The 14,764-nt window shown below is 46.1% G+C and overlaps 1 protein-coding gene across 6 annotated transcripts in view; it reads left to right on the forward strand.

Annotated features, from left to right (window-relative positions):
• The window catches only part of ST6GAL1 (ST6 beta-galactoside alpha-2,6-sialyltransferase 1), a 131,797-nt gene that overhangs the window by 28,137 nt on the left and 88,896 nt on the right, over positions 1–14,764 (forward strand). For all 6 annotated transcript variants that reach the window (XM_037036365.1, XM_037036536.1, XM_037036301.1 and 3 more), the window contains one exon: positions 13,820–13,941. The gene's annotated coding sequence lies outside the window, so the exon portion shown is untranslated. The remainder of the gene's footprint in view (positions 1–13,819; positions 13,942–14,764) is intronic.

Raw genomic sequence — 14,764 nt, forward strand, 5'->3', positions numbered from 1 at the left:
GGAACCAGGTCGGGGAGGAGGGTGTTGGGGGTTGGGACTCTGCTCCAGAGGCCACCTGCTCACTGAGCCCTTGCTTACAGTCTCTGGGTGTCAGCGCTGCCTCTGCCCTTCTCAGTCCCCACCCCGCCTCTGCTTTCGCAGCCCCAGTGCATTGCATAAGGAGGTGCCCTTCTGGGGTGTGAGAAATTAAGCCCCCACCTTCCCCATCAGGGGCCTGATTTTCCAGGCCAGTGAAATCAGCTGAGAAGATCTTATTCTGAGGAGCCTTAGGTATATGTATGGGGAAGGGAAGAAAAGGGTGTTTGAGCTCATGATGGCTCCAGGCACCGTGCCCTGTGCTCAGAATGCATGATCTCATTTAGTTCTGCAATGACCTAACGAGGTAGGCATTTCTTCCACCATGCAGCCGGAGTTTCCATTGAGTCTTGTAGAGGTAAAGAGACTTGCCCAAGATTTCACAGCTCATAAGCAGCAGAGACATAAACTAAGCCTGTCTGTGACCTCCACAGCCTCTCAAAGTTAGGGGCCACTTTTTATTTGCCCATATGGGCAGGAATTCCCAAATCAAGTCACAACAAGTAGGGTCCTTTTCCTTGAGGAACATCTTTATAACGCTGAAGCTACCCGAACAGTTGCAGCTCAAAGTGCGTGGAGCTTTGCAAAGGGCCACATAGTTCCTTTCCATCCTAATGGCTTTCCCTGTACAGCAAGAGAGCATCAGAGCTGGGGGCATCGAGAGTCCTTTAGTGTAGTTTCCTCATCCATGTGATGCCCAGAAGTGAGGTGGCATGCTGATAGCCCCAGGGCCTTCTCAGCCTCTGGACTCACAGTGCTCTCCCCAGGGGAACTTGCCGAGTTGGCTCTGCTTGACTTTCCTGTATTTGGGTCAAGCGTTATTCCTTTGATGAGATGGATTTAACTCAATCCCACAAATATTTACTGAAAGCCTATAGTGTACCCACTCAGTTATCCTGCCCTGTTTGCCCCTGAGATCCTGACTCATTCTTGTGTACACAGGTGTGACAAGGGAAGGACCTGCCTACACCAAGACTGTATGTGACATATCCTGTAACTACTCAGATCCTATCTTTCCTGCAAGAACTCTAAAGGGGGAAGCTGTGTTTCAGGTTGCTCTGTGTGTCCCAGGGTTCCTAGACTTCTGAAAATAAAGCTTTAAGTGCTCAACCTACTGCCTGGGGAGCAAAGCAGCAAATGGTGGATCAGGGTCTCTGGGAGACCCTCGCAGAGGGGTAGGGCCAAGGGAAGGAGGCAGCATGGCAGAGGGAATGAATCGGGTAGGCACTGCTACGTTGGGTGGGTATCTTTTCCTGTGGAGCTGGGGTTGTGTAGTTTTGCAGACCATCAGATATCCTTTCTATCTGTGGTACCTGATCAACGTCAGGAGAAAACTCTCCATTCAGCTGGGGACTCAATGTGAATCAGGGTTGAAAGAGTCCTTTGGAAAGCTTATGGGCTCGCCTCCACATCTTAACATCTGGGGACATGTTGGCCCAGAAGGGGTAAAAGGGCTTATCATTGACACGAGTAAAATGAAGCATGCTCTTCTGAATGTCTGCTCAGGGTCCTTCACACCACACTCTCTGGCTGCATAGGGGGAATGTTCTAGGGAGCAGGAACAGCCTACTTCCTGCTTTAGCATGTGCAATCCTCTACCTGTGAGGGGCTGGGCTTGTTGTTAGAGTGTTACTGAACAAGGGTCTGGGGCGGGGGGTAATACTTGGCCCACCCAGGGATGCCAGAAACTGCTACAGAAAACAGGGGCCCCTCCCAAGGACGATACACTAATATCTATTGGGCTCTTCTGTCTGCCGCCAATTGGAAAGACATCTCTCAATGCCAGAGAGTTGTGAAAAGGAAACAAAATGTTTATTTAATGCTATTCAGGCCTAATGCCTTCCTTAAAATATTAAAGTCTTTAAGGGTATACACCTACACACACACACACACACACACACACACACACACACAGCGCTCCCTTCTCCCACTGTCCCAACTCCGGGTACCGTAAAGCAGGAAAAGAGCACACGTCCGTTTTTCAGGTCGCTGGCACGTGAGCTGTGTCGCCTGCCTGTCCAGGCAGGATCTCCAATTAATCCAAAGTCATGTGGCACCTTTCACTGGCAAGAGTTCTTTGTACCAAGTTCCAGTCAAAGTCTCTCCCGCTTTCCAGGCCACTCAGCCAAACGGAGCACCTCGGAGCCACGTGGGCCTCTTCTACCAAAGCCGCACTCCACCAAAAGTGTGCGTCTTTCTTCTCCACCCGGCCGCAGGGATCTCCATTCTGGCAAAGCTACGTGGTTTTCCCTTTCACCTGGCCAAGAGGGGGTCTGCACCCTGCTGAGATCCCTGTGGCTCTCTCTCTCCTAATGGCTACAGGGGGTCCTCACTCTGCTGAAACCTCGTGTCTCTCCCCCTAATGGCTGCCGTGTCTGGGTGCCCATCTTCCCCGGTGCCCATCTTCCACTGTACCCCTATTTCCGACTCCTCCCATGATCAGTTACACCTGCCAGTATTTCTGTATTATTATAAGTTTACTGGGCTGCCATTGTTAGTCTGGGCAGGTATGGTCCCATGTTCTAGAGCCAATCTCCTCCAAGCCCCCACGCAGGCGCTGTAACTCAGGGGATCTGCCCCCCAGTCACATCTTGGGGGGAAATGACTTCATTCCCCTAGCTCCAAGCATGGCCACAGCCATTTAACATATCCAAGTGGCCCTCCATAGGCTATAGATATGTTAAATGACCAGGCCATGGATTAGCCTGCAGGGCTGTGGCTTTACAAAACAGCCCTGCATGTTCCTGGTCTATGTGTCCCTTCCCCCAACTCACACCTGCGGAGGGGGAAGGGGTGAGGACACCTTATACGTCTCTCCAATATTCCTATACACTTTGAGTTCTGGACACTATTCCAAATCCTTCCCGAGCACCCCCTTTGGCTGCACCCTGTATCAAGAGGAATGTGTGGCAATGGCCACCCAGAAAGGAGAGGGTGTCCTCTCAGTGATGCCAGCCCTGCACCCTCCTTCTTTTCAGACCCTTCCTTGAGGACTTGCATAGGCCAGAGGGCTGTCACCTGTGGCTTCTTGCTGGGAATTCACCATTGAGGGAAGACATCAAAATACAGAGGAAAGTGCCTCAGCCTCAAAGACATTTAATCTGGGTTTGAGCTTGGCTTGACCAGAGCTGCACGATTAACTGGCCTTTCTGACCTAGTTACTTCATCTGTAAGATGGGCCGAACAATAACTACCCAGAGTGAAGATTAAAAATTACTTATATAATGTTTTTTAACAAAGTAAATGACTATTAAATGGCACTCATTTTTTCATGTATTTCTACCAAAGTAGAATTGATAAAAACATGTATGTTTAAATTGCACACCTTGATGAGTTTTGATATTATTTGTATATGCTCATGAAATTCTCCCCCAATCAAAGTATAGAACCATTACCTCCTCCTCCACCTAAAGTTTTCTCCATCACCTTATCCCTCCCTCCTGCCTCTCTATGTCTCACCTCCCAAGCCTTGGCTATCATGAATCTGCTTTGTATCTCTATGGATTACTTTGCATTTTTCTAGAACTTTCTGTAAATAGCATAATACAGCACGTGCTCTTATACTCAGTGTAATTCTATTAATATTCATTCATCTTCTGTTTATCAATAGTTCATTTCTTTATTGCTGAGCAGTATCCCATTGTATGAAAATACCACAATTTGTTTATCCATTCACTTTTTGACAGACATTTGGGTTGTTCACTTTTTTTTACTATTAAAATAAAGCCACTATAAGCATTTGTGAAATTTTTTTTTGTGGGATATATACATTGTTTTCTCTTGGCAGTATAAATACAGGACTAGAATGGCTGGGCCATATGACAGCATATGTTTAACTTTTTGAGAAGCTGCCAAACTGTCTTTGGGGGAGCGTGTGCCATTTCACACTCCCACCAGCAGTGCATGAGTGTTTCAGGTGCTTCACTTCCTTGCCAACACTGGGCGTGATCAGTCTTTTTAATTTAATTTAATTTAATTTTTTCATTTTTTAAAAAATATATTTTATTGATTATACCATTACAGTTGTTCTATTCCCCCCCTTCATTCCCCTCCACCCGCACACTCCCTCCCCCACTATTCTCCCCCTCTTAGTTTATAACCACGTGTCTCAATTTCTTTAGATTCTATATTTCCCCCACTATTCTCGCCCTCCCCCGTATTTATTTTCTACCTACCATCTATGCTATTTTCTGTGCCTTCTCCCCCCTTCTCCTCCTCCCACCCCCCTGTTTCTAACCCTCCATGTGTTCTTCATTTCTATGGTTCCACTCCTGATCTAGCTGTCCTCTTGGTTTGCTTTGGTTTTAGGTGTGGTTGTTAATAACTGTGTGTTTGCTGTCCTTTCACTGTTCATATTTTTCATCTTCTTTTTCTTATATAAGTCCCTTTAGCATTTCATATAATAAGGGCTTGGTGATGATGAACTCCTTGAACTTGACCTTATCTGAGAAGCACTTTATCTGTCCTTCCATTCTAAATGAAAGTTTTGCTGGATAAAGCAATCTTGGCTGTAGGTCTTTGGATTTCATGACTTGGAATACTTCTTTCCAGCCCCTTCTTGCCTGTAAGGTCTCTTTTGAGAAATCCGCTGACAGTCTGATGGGTACTCCTTTGTAGGTGACTGTCCCCTTATCCCTTGCTGCTTCTAGGATTCTCTCCTTCATTTTAGTCTTGGCTAATGTAATTATGATGTGCCTTGGTGTGTTCCTTCTTGGGTCCAACTTCTTTGGGACTCTCTGAGCTTCCTGGATTTCCTGGAAGTCTATTTCCTTTGCCAGACTGGGGAAGTTCTCCTTTATTATTTGTTCAAATACGTTTTCCACTCGTGGCTGTTTCTTTCCCCCTTCTGGTACCCCTATAATCCGGATGTTGGAACGTTTAAAGATGTCCTGGAGGTTCCTAAGCCTCTCCTCATTGTTTTGAATTCTCATTTCTTCATTCCTTTCTGGTCGGATGTTTTGTTCTTCCTTCTGGTCCATTCCATTGATTTGAGTCCCAGTTTCCTTTCCATCGCTATTGGTTTCCTGGACATCTCCCTTCATTTCAATTAGTTTAGCCTTCATATGTTCCTCTAATTTGTGACTGTACTCTACCAATTCTGTGAGCATCCTGATAAATAGTGTCTTAAATTGGGCTTCTGAGAGGCTGGCAATCTGTTGGTCGCTTAGAGTTATTGGCTCTGGGACTTTGAGTTCTCCTTGCACAATCTTTTGGGCTGTTTGTGTCTGCTAAGTAGCAGGATAGGAGCCCAAAAGTGTTCACTAGAGCAGGGGAACTAAGTCGCTGGGTTGTGACGTTGTATGTGGGGGCGGGGTCAAAGAGGGACAATGGCTTCCCTCCACCGCCTGCTGCCGGGACCCCCACCAGCACCACAGCCACCACTGTCACCAGGCCCACGCGCCTCGCTCCACTGCACGTGAGTGTGCCACCGCCGTCAGCCCTCCACCACTGGGTTTGCCCCCTGGGGCCTGCGTGGTCCGTCTCACTGCGCGCGAATGTGTGACCTTGGTCAGTCTGCCCCGCACCCGGACTAGTTCTGGGCTGCCTGCGCTCCTAGATCTGTCCTGCCCGACCAGCTCCGCTGCTGGCTCCACCTCTCTTACCGTCCGTGTTGAACGGTTCATAGTTGTCGGACTTCCGTATAATTCCGTTTTCTGGTCTCTGGGTGTGTCTTAGTTCTCCAAAACTTTTGTTGTATCCAAACTTGGTTGTGGGAGAAGGCACAGTGTTTCCACCTATGCCTCCATCTTGGCGGAAGTCCAGTCTTTTTAATTTTAGTTACTCTAATAGCTGTGTGGTGCTATCTTATAGTGGTTTAATTTGCATTTTCCTAAAGATTAATGATGTTGATCATCTTTTCATGTACTCATTTGCAATCTGCATATTTTCTTTGGTGAAATATCTGTTCAGTTATTTTGCCCATTAAAAATTGGGTTATTTGTTTATTCTGATTGAGTTACAAGAGTTCTTTATACATTCAACAGACTAGCTCTTTACTGGAGATGTTTGCAAATATATTTTCCAATTCTGTGGCTTGCATGTTGTGGGCGGCATTACTAAGTAAACTGATAATTACAAGTCAGCTGAAGGAGTGCTGTGCATAAGAAATATGAAGGAAAAGTCAGTAATCTTATTTGAAACCAGGGAGGCTTCCTGGAGGAGAAGGTATGTGAATTGAGCCTTAAAGGAAATGAAAAGTTAGGTAGGTGAAGGAAGGACAGTCTAGGTAGAAGTTTGCACATGCAAAGGCATGGAGATACAGGATTTCAGGTGTGTGCAGAGTTGTAAATAATTTGATGGGAGCACTGGGATTTTGCAGAAGGATGTGGACTGGAATGCCAGCTGTCTCACTTACTGGTTGGGCACCTTCTTTTTTTTAAAAAAAATCTTTTTCTTTTGAAATAATTTTAAATTCATAGAAAGTTGCAAATATAGTACAGAGGTACCAGGTGCATCCTGTATTTAGTTTCTACTAATGGTTTCATCTTACATCACTATAGTACAGTGTCAACACAAGGAGTCTGAGATCGGTACATTGTGTGTATAGTTCTGTGTTATTTTCTTGTAGATGTGTAGAGTGTGTAGATGCGTGGGCCCACCACTGCAAACAAGACACAGAACTGTCCTGTCACCACAAAGATCTCCCTTATGCCACCCCTTCGTTGACTGTCACACTGGCCTGTCCCCCTCTCCTATTTTTCATCTGTATAATTTTGTCATTTTTAGAATGTTCTATAAATAGAATCATACCATATGTAACCTTCTGAGACCAGCTTCTTTTCACTCATTCTAATGCACCTCAGGTCCATCCAGGTGGTTGAGAATGTCAATAGCTTGATGTTTTATTGCTGAGTGGTATTTCATGGCATGGATGGATCACTATGGACCCATTGAAGGGCATTTTGGTTGTTTTCACTTTTTTGTTACCGAACAAGGGTCCGAGGGGGGGGGCAATACTTGGCCCACCCAGGGATGCCAAAAACTGCTACAGAAAACAGAGGCCCCTCCCAAGGACGGTACACTAATATCTATAGGGCTCTTCTGTCTGCCGCCAATTGGAAAGACATCTCTCAATGCCAGAGATTTGTGAAAAGGAAACAAAATGTTTATTTAATGCTATTCAGGCCTAATGCCTTCCTTAACATATTAAAGTCTTTAAGGGTATACACCTACACACACACACACACACACACACACAGCGCTCCCTCTCCCACTGTCCCAACTTTGGGTACCGTAAATCAGGAAAAGAGCACACGTCCGTTTTTTTCAGGTCGCTGGCACTGTGAGCTGTGTCGCCTGCCTGTCCAGGCACGATCTCCAATTAATCCAAAGTCATGTGGCACCTTTCACTGGCAAGAGTTCTTTGTACCAAGTTCCTAGTCAAAGTCTCTCCTGGTTTCTAGGCCACTCAGCCAAAGGGAGCACCCCAAAGCCACGTGGGCCTCTTCTACCAAAGTCGCACTCCACCAAAAGTGCGCGTCTTTCTTCTCCACCCGGCCGCAGGGATCTCCATTCTGGCAAAGCTGCGTGGTCTTCCCTTTCACCTGGCCAAGAGGGGGTCTGCACCCTGCTGAGACCGCTCGGCTCTCCCTCCTAATGGCTACAGAGGGTCCTCACTCTGCTGAAACCTCGTGTCTCTCTCTCTTAATGGCTCCAGGGGTCTACATCTTTCCAAAACAGTGTGGCTCTCCCCCTCACCTGGCCAAGAGGGGGTCTGCACCCTGCTGAGACCTGTGTGGCTCTCTCTCTCCTAATGGCTACAGAGGGTCCTCACTCTGCTGAAACCTCGTGTCTCTCTCGCAGGCACTCTCTCAGAGAAGCAGCCCCGTTTTCTAGCCTGGTTAGCCGCCACTCTGCTAAAGCCACATGGCTCTCAAGCAGGCCCTCTCTGAGAAGCAGCTCCCAATTCTCGCCTGGTTAGCTCCCACTTCTCCCTGGCCCAAAACTTGGCCACAGCTATTTAACATATCTATGAAACCAGTTAAAGGTTATAGATATGTTAAATAACCATTCCAGAGGTTAGCTGCAAAACTGTTGCTATGCAAAACAGCTCTCAATGGCCCTGCTCCATTTGTCCCTCCCCCCAACTGACAGCTTGTGGGGGGGGGGATGTGAGGATACCTTAATATTTCCTCCAATATTCCTGTACACTTTGAGTTCTGGACACCATTCCAAATCTTTTCTGGGGCCCCCCTTGGCTGCACCCTGTATCATTTTGACTACTACCAATAAAGCTGCTATGAACAGTGGTGTACAGGTTTTTGTTTTTATGGGATGAATGCCCAGGAATGCAATTGCTGAGTTGTATGGTAAGTATATTTTTAATTTTTAAAGAGACTGCCAAATTCTTTCAAGAGTGGCTGCACCATTTCATATTCCCACCAGCAACACAGGAGAGATTTACTTTCTCCACCTTTTTTTGCCAGCATTTGGTGTTGTCACATTTTTATTTTAGTTGTTCTAACAGGTGGGCAGTGGTATCTCATGGTCTTAGTGTGCATTTCTCTCATGACTTGTTGTGTGACTCTTACTCTTCTTATTCCCCAGGCCTGGCTGAATGACTCCAGGCTGCAGGCTATACTTCTCAGATGGGAGAAGCTAGAGGACCTAGTGCCCCTCCCACTGCTTCTGGAGCTCCCCCCTGGAGTCTGATGTCCTTTGTCCTTTTGTAACCAGTCAAACTGGAGCCTGTTCATGTGTTGCCTCGATGCATGACCTTGATGCATGATGATCATTGTTGAAGAAAACAGATGTTTATTAACAGGGGCCCAACGTTGTGGGGGCTAGGAGCACTTCTACTCAGAGCCCTGCTCTCCCATGAGACCCAGCACTTCCCTTGCTCCCCACCTGTCTATAACCCAAAACCATGCCCAGAAGTCCCCCATATCCTTATCTGTTCTTAAGGTGGCTCAGAAAACAGGTCCCCATCCCCCTGGAAGGTGGTCTTGTGGGTTTCAGAGTTGTCCTCCTCTTGCAGCAGCTCTTTCCTTCAGGACCTGGGGTATATCGTCCTCAGCCTCCATGTATTGATTCAGGGAAACATGTGCTGTGTTACGCTGGATCATGGTGGAGTCCAGGGAGGTACACATCCCAAGAGAATGACTTCTTTGTATGTCTTTTAGAGAAGCCAAAGTCTACAGTTTCAGAGTTCCTAGTCACAGTTGAGCTCAAGCATCTCCCATGAATCTGGGTGGTTAGGCAGGTTCCCACCACAGCTCCATCAGCTCTTTCCTTACCCTTTCCTCAGCCCACAAGGTGGAATCCTCACTCCCGGCTGGCAGGGCTTCTACCTTACACACCAGCCCTCATGGCTGAAATCCAGACAACAAACTGCATAGCTGCTTGCTGCTTCCTTTCTCAGACCTCAGGGCAAATTCTCTTTCAAACCACATGGTTGCTACCCCTTTCTCTCTCAGCCCTCTCTTATTTTAAATGCTGACCCAGAATTTCCTATATGTCCTCATATCCGGCCTCTCCTACAATTTGCTGCTTTTGCCAGTTCCCCTGTATCTTTTACCTTCTTTTGGCTGCCATCTATAGTCAGGGCAAGGGCAAAAGTCCCCTGTGACACAGGGTCATCTGTCTCCTACTTCTCTGTCATGCAGGTGCTGTGTAAGCTCCCCTGCCTATGTCATGAGTCCCTCGATGCTCTGAATGTCTGGGGCAGCAGCACAGCCTTTAACCTGTCATTGTTTTGCAAAGTAAGACCACTGTATTCTCCACTCCCTCTTTCCCCCAATCCAGGTTTGTAGGGAATATGCTCCTATTTTCAGGGGCCCCTGCTCTGTACCCCGTCACTCTTTGACCAGGTTAGCCAATTACAGGAAATTCTTCCATCTTCATGGTCATGGCTCTGATAAAGTAATATTTTATAGGCTTGCATATTTTTTCACAGAGGTGTTTTTTGCCCCCTAGGTGAACAAACAACCTGTAATGCTGTTTTGTGTGTGTGTGTGTGTGTGTGTGTGTGTGTTTTAAATTGTGCTGTGGGGTAACTTCTCTTTCCCCTGGGTCCTTCCTGGTGCCAGGCAGCTGAGACAAGAAACCTCTAGAGTTGACCTAGGATGATTGTTTTCTCAATGTCAGAGTCTGAAGTGTCAAAGGAAGCTGCCATGGCCTCAGGCCCTTTATATAATTAGCATCTTCTATTATTCAATGTTTCCACTTCTAGATGGAGAGACACTTTTAATGCTGGAAAAAGATAACAATGATAACTAACAATTATATAGAATTTATGTACCAGATACTGAGTGCTTTCTATATAGTAACTCATTTAATTCCCCCAAACAATCCTAAGAGTTAAGTATTATGAATATCCTATGTATTATTAATATCTCCACTTTATAACGGAGAAAACTGAGGCACAGAGAAGTCTCATAGCTAGTAATTGCTGAATAAGTTGGGATTTGAACCTGAAACCAGAGGGCAACCCAGTCCAGGGTTTGTGCTGTCTGTCAATGCTCAGACACAAAGCAGAGACGGGGCTTGCATTATAATTGTACTTTTTATTAATATCAGAGGCTAGGAGTCTGAGAAGGTGGCTGGTAAAAACCCTAACATCCACCTTACCTTTGAAGCAGGATAGGGACAAGGAAATATCACTTTAAAGTTGTTTTTGCAACATTTTAGTAAGACAGAGTGTGCTTGCCCCACCCCGAACTGTGTGCACCCCAGGTAAGCAAATATCTAACTGCATCCTGCTTCTGTAACCTGCTTCTCACCCTTTAAAAGTAAAACCAACACGCAGAACGGGGCTCAGAATTTGGAGACTGCCTCCTCTGAGCCCTTGCGTAATAAAGAGTGCTCCACCATCCTAACTGAGTGTGAGTGACTTTTCCACAACATCTTGAGCTTCCAGAAGCAAGTTTATACAGAAGAAATGTGGGATTTTGGGGAGGGGGAAATTCCTATGAGGAGTGCAGGCAGACATGCTGTTTCTCTTGGGAGGTGGAGCTGGAAGGGACGTCTGAAGCTTAGTACAAAGCTGGCTCCCTTTGTTCCAGTGCTACCTCTTCATTTGCATTAGAATTCCTCTCTTCCCTGACACCTAGAGGTTTTGGAAGGGGAGGTTAGGGAGAAGATATACAAACTATTTACTCTCAGGTGTCCTTGGTTAGGGGAGATAATGTCTTGCTATTTACTGGCTGGCTGTAACAGCTCAAAATGTTCCGCCTTGTTTAATTTTCTTATCTCAGTTTCTCCTTTCCACTTGCCCAGAAATTTTCATAGCTTCTTACCATCTTGTCTCAAACCCAGACGGTCTGACTCTCAAAGCTGTCCTTTTAGTCATTGTGCTGTAAACCCTCTGTGCTAGGGTGGAGGGAACCTCATGCAGTATGCACCTTGCTATGGGAATGTGAAGGGCCTCAGGCTCCCCCCTTAGGAGCATGTGGGAGGAGGAGGAGGATGAAGGGGAGGAGGAGGAGGAAGGCCCACCCTTGGGTACTCTGGGGCATCAGCAAGTGGTGATGTTGAGATAGGCTCTGAAGTAGGTGGGACGTGCTTTCCCAAAAGAATGGGGTGCCCTTTGGAGACCTGCACTGCACCTGGGTTGTCCAGGTGTGGGTGGGGCTCAGGCTTGGAAGGAGTTCTGTCTGGAGCCTGCTTTGCATTCCAGGTGGGCTCACACACCCTGTGGGAAGAGACTGGAAGAGAATGATGTAGAAGCCTTGAACTTGGGTGGCAGTACTTGATGCAATGGCCTCCAGATTTTCAACCACCTGCTGGCGAAGCAGCAGTAACCTGCACCTTGCACTGATCCCATGGTGACTGAGGTTAAGCTCAAAGCCATGCCTTACAGGGTTATGTCTTCTTTTGTACTGTTTGTTTTGGAATATGTTCATGACTCAGCTTATTACTCAGCCAAACATAGTGTGTTATCATGGTGGTTTTGATTGTTATATGAATTTTCTATTTTATTTTTTATAATTAAAAAGTTTTTATTGTGATAAAACAAATATACATAACAAAATTTAGGTATTTTTAAGTGTATAGTTTAGTATTGTTAAATACACTCCCATCGTTCTCTGATGATCTCCAGAACTCTTTTCATCTTGCAAAATGGAAATTCTGTTTTCATTAAGCAGCTTCTTGTAGCACTTTCCTCCAGTCCTGGCAACCAGCATTTCACTTTCTTTATACAGATGTTTTTAATCCTCACCCGAGGAGCTGCTTATGGATTCGAGAGAGATAGAAACATTGATGTGAGAGAAACATCAACCAATTGCCTCCATATATACCTCGACCAGGGACTGGACCCACAGCCTAGGTAGATGTTCTGTCTGGGGATTGGACCTGCAACCTTTTGGTGTCCAGGATGGTGCTCAACCAACTGAGTCATCTGGCCAGGGCTCGTTATACAGACCTTTGTAAACAACTTTTATTCCATCACATTAACTTGCTTTAAGTGTAAATTCAGGGGTTTTGAGTGACTTGTGCAACCATCACCACTGTTCAGGTTTAGAACACGCCCATCGTTGGTGAGGTCATCCATACATGGAAAAAGCAAGAAAATTCTTTTTCATGGTAATAGTTCCATAATTATTTTTTCTGGAAGTAGTTTCATGCTCCCAGCAGGAGGGTCTTATTAATTTAATTTACTTAGTATTTACGAGAGCCTGCTGGAGCCCACGGCTGGGCTAGGTGCAAAAGGCAATGAACAGATAAACAAGTAGAGATAGCTGCCTCCCTGCAGCTCCCAAACTTCCTACTGAACAAACTGTTAAATGTGACCTACTTGCATGTCTGGGTCTCCTGGCAGCTGCTGTGCAGGTATTTGTTTTTTCATCCTGTGGCTCTTAAATTGAGGACCAAGCAAGGGCCTCCCTTTTGCTATACAGGCACACCTCATTTTATTATGCTTTGCTTTATTGAGCCTCACAGTTGTTGTGCTTTTTATAAGTCAGAAGTATTCACTTTATTGCTGTGGTCTGGAACTAAACCCGCAATATTACCCAAACTTGTATTGCATAGACTTTATTGGTGGAACAGAAAATAAAGTGTATTCTCCACCATCTGCAAATAACTCTAGACTTTGGCAAGCCTGAATGCAGAATTTGGGGAGAGAGGAAAGTAGGTATGCTGTTTCAGGTATAAAGAGTTAGCAGGTGGAATTGGGGTGAGGGCGCATTGAAGGAAGAAAAGAGCTGTAGCAAAATTAGGGCAACAGGCCAGGGTAAATTGAACGAGTAGTGGTGCATTAGGTGGCCTACAGCTTAGGGGCACATTTGCATGTTGTGGGGTGTTGCCTGGAGACTTAGGGGTGAGGAGGGAGTGCAGTCTTGTGTGTTAGACTGAGGATTTTGGACTTTAGTGGAGTATACATGGAAGACAGCACTTTAAGTCTCCGAGGAAGGGCTAGATCAATAAGAAGGGCTAGACTTAGGAGAGTAATTTTGTGGTGAGGAGAGAGAGGGAAGCAGGCATGGGCTAAGGGGCTATCGTGAGTGTGCTAATATTAGGTGGTGTGGATCTGGCTTGGGCAGGGGCAGTGGGTAAAGAAAGAAATGGGTGGGAGAGAAGATTCTGCCAGATGAGGGGAGAAAATCTCTCTGTCCCAACCTCTTCCCTGGCAAAAAATCTTTGTTCATAGCTGCCTTGCCCACCTGCCTGTTGTGTTTCAACCAACCCCTCAAACTTAGGGTGTCCTAAAGCAGACTCAGCAATCCTTCCTCCATGCTTGTCTCTTGCCTGTCAGGCTTTTCTCTTCTTTTCATTTCTCTCCTTGTTCCACCCCTTTTGCCAGGAGGAAGGAGGAGTCAGAAGGAAGCAGAACACTGAATTCTGTACCTGAGGAAGGCAGTGCCATGGAAGGCAGTTGCAAGAAATTACCACAGATGATGGCTGGCAGTGCCAAACACCAATGAGGTGAGTGAGGGTGGGCACTGAAGAAGGGCTGGGGACTCAGGGCTGGTACTAGCATGAGGCCAGGTGCCTGAGAGCAAAATTTAAGGAGGCTTTCAGAGTTGGGTGCTAACCCTGTACTTGCACAGTCCTGAGAGTGAGGACCTTCTTGATTTTGCTCCCAAGGTACCTTGCTTGCCTTATTTTAGACTTGGACTATGCTCCTGAAGAGAACTGGTAATTGGAAGGATGCTGGTGACCTTGGAGAAAGTATTAGATTGCAAAGGATTAAGGACTGAGTGTGGAACTGTTTCTTCAATAGGAAGCCTCCTTAGGGAAGCTTCCTGAAGCTGCATGGAACACACCTGTCTCCCTCCTTACCCCAGGACAGCTCCGCAGACCACCTAGGGTGCCAGGAGCACAGTGAGAAGACCACCAATCAAATCCAACCTCCCAACCTACCATAGAGAATTTTGAGACCCAGAGAGATATGTGATTTGTTCAAGGTCACACAGGGAGGTATGACCTTAGGGGTCTCTTTTCATTATGTTCAGTTGTTTTACATTCTCTTTTTATTGCCCCCATCTTTCCCCCCACTATAAGAATTGGAAACAGAGTGGATACTCAAGACCTGGTTTATATTTGAAGACCAAAATCTAATTCTGAGATGTCCATTTACTGAGGGCTTGCTACCTACCAAGCATTATTTTAGGGGCTTTTCCATAGATTATTGTAGTTATTTCCTATACGAGCTTTTCAAAGTACATGTTATTATCCCATTTTCCTGGTGAAGAGACTGAGGCCTAGAGAGAACAAATGGCTTGTTTAAATCTGCATAGTTACTAAC

Source organism: Sturnira hondurensis, unplaced genomic scaffold (genome assembly GCF_014824575.4).
Source record: "Sturnira hondurensis isolate 20B ecotype Veracruz unplaced genomic scaffold, ASM1482457v3 Scaffold0000396, whole genome shotgun sequence".
NCBI lineage: Eukaryota > Metazoa > Chordata > Mammalia > Chiroptera > Phyllostomidae > Sturnira > Sturnira hondurensis.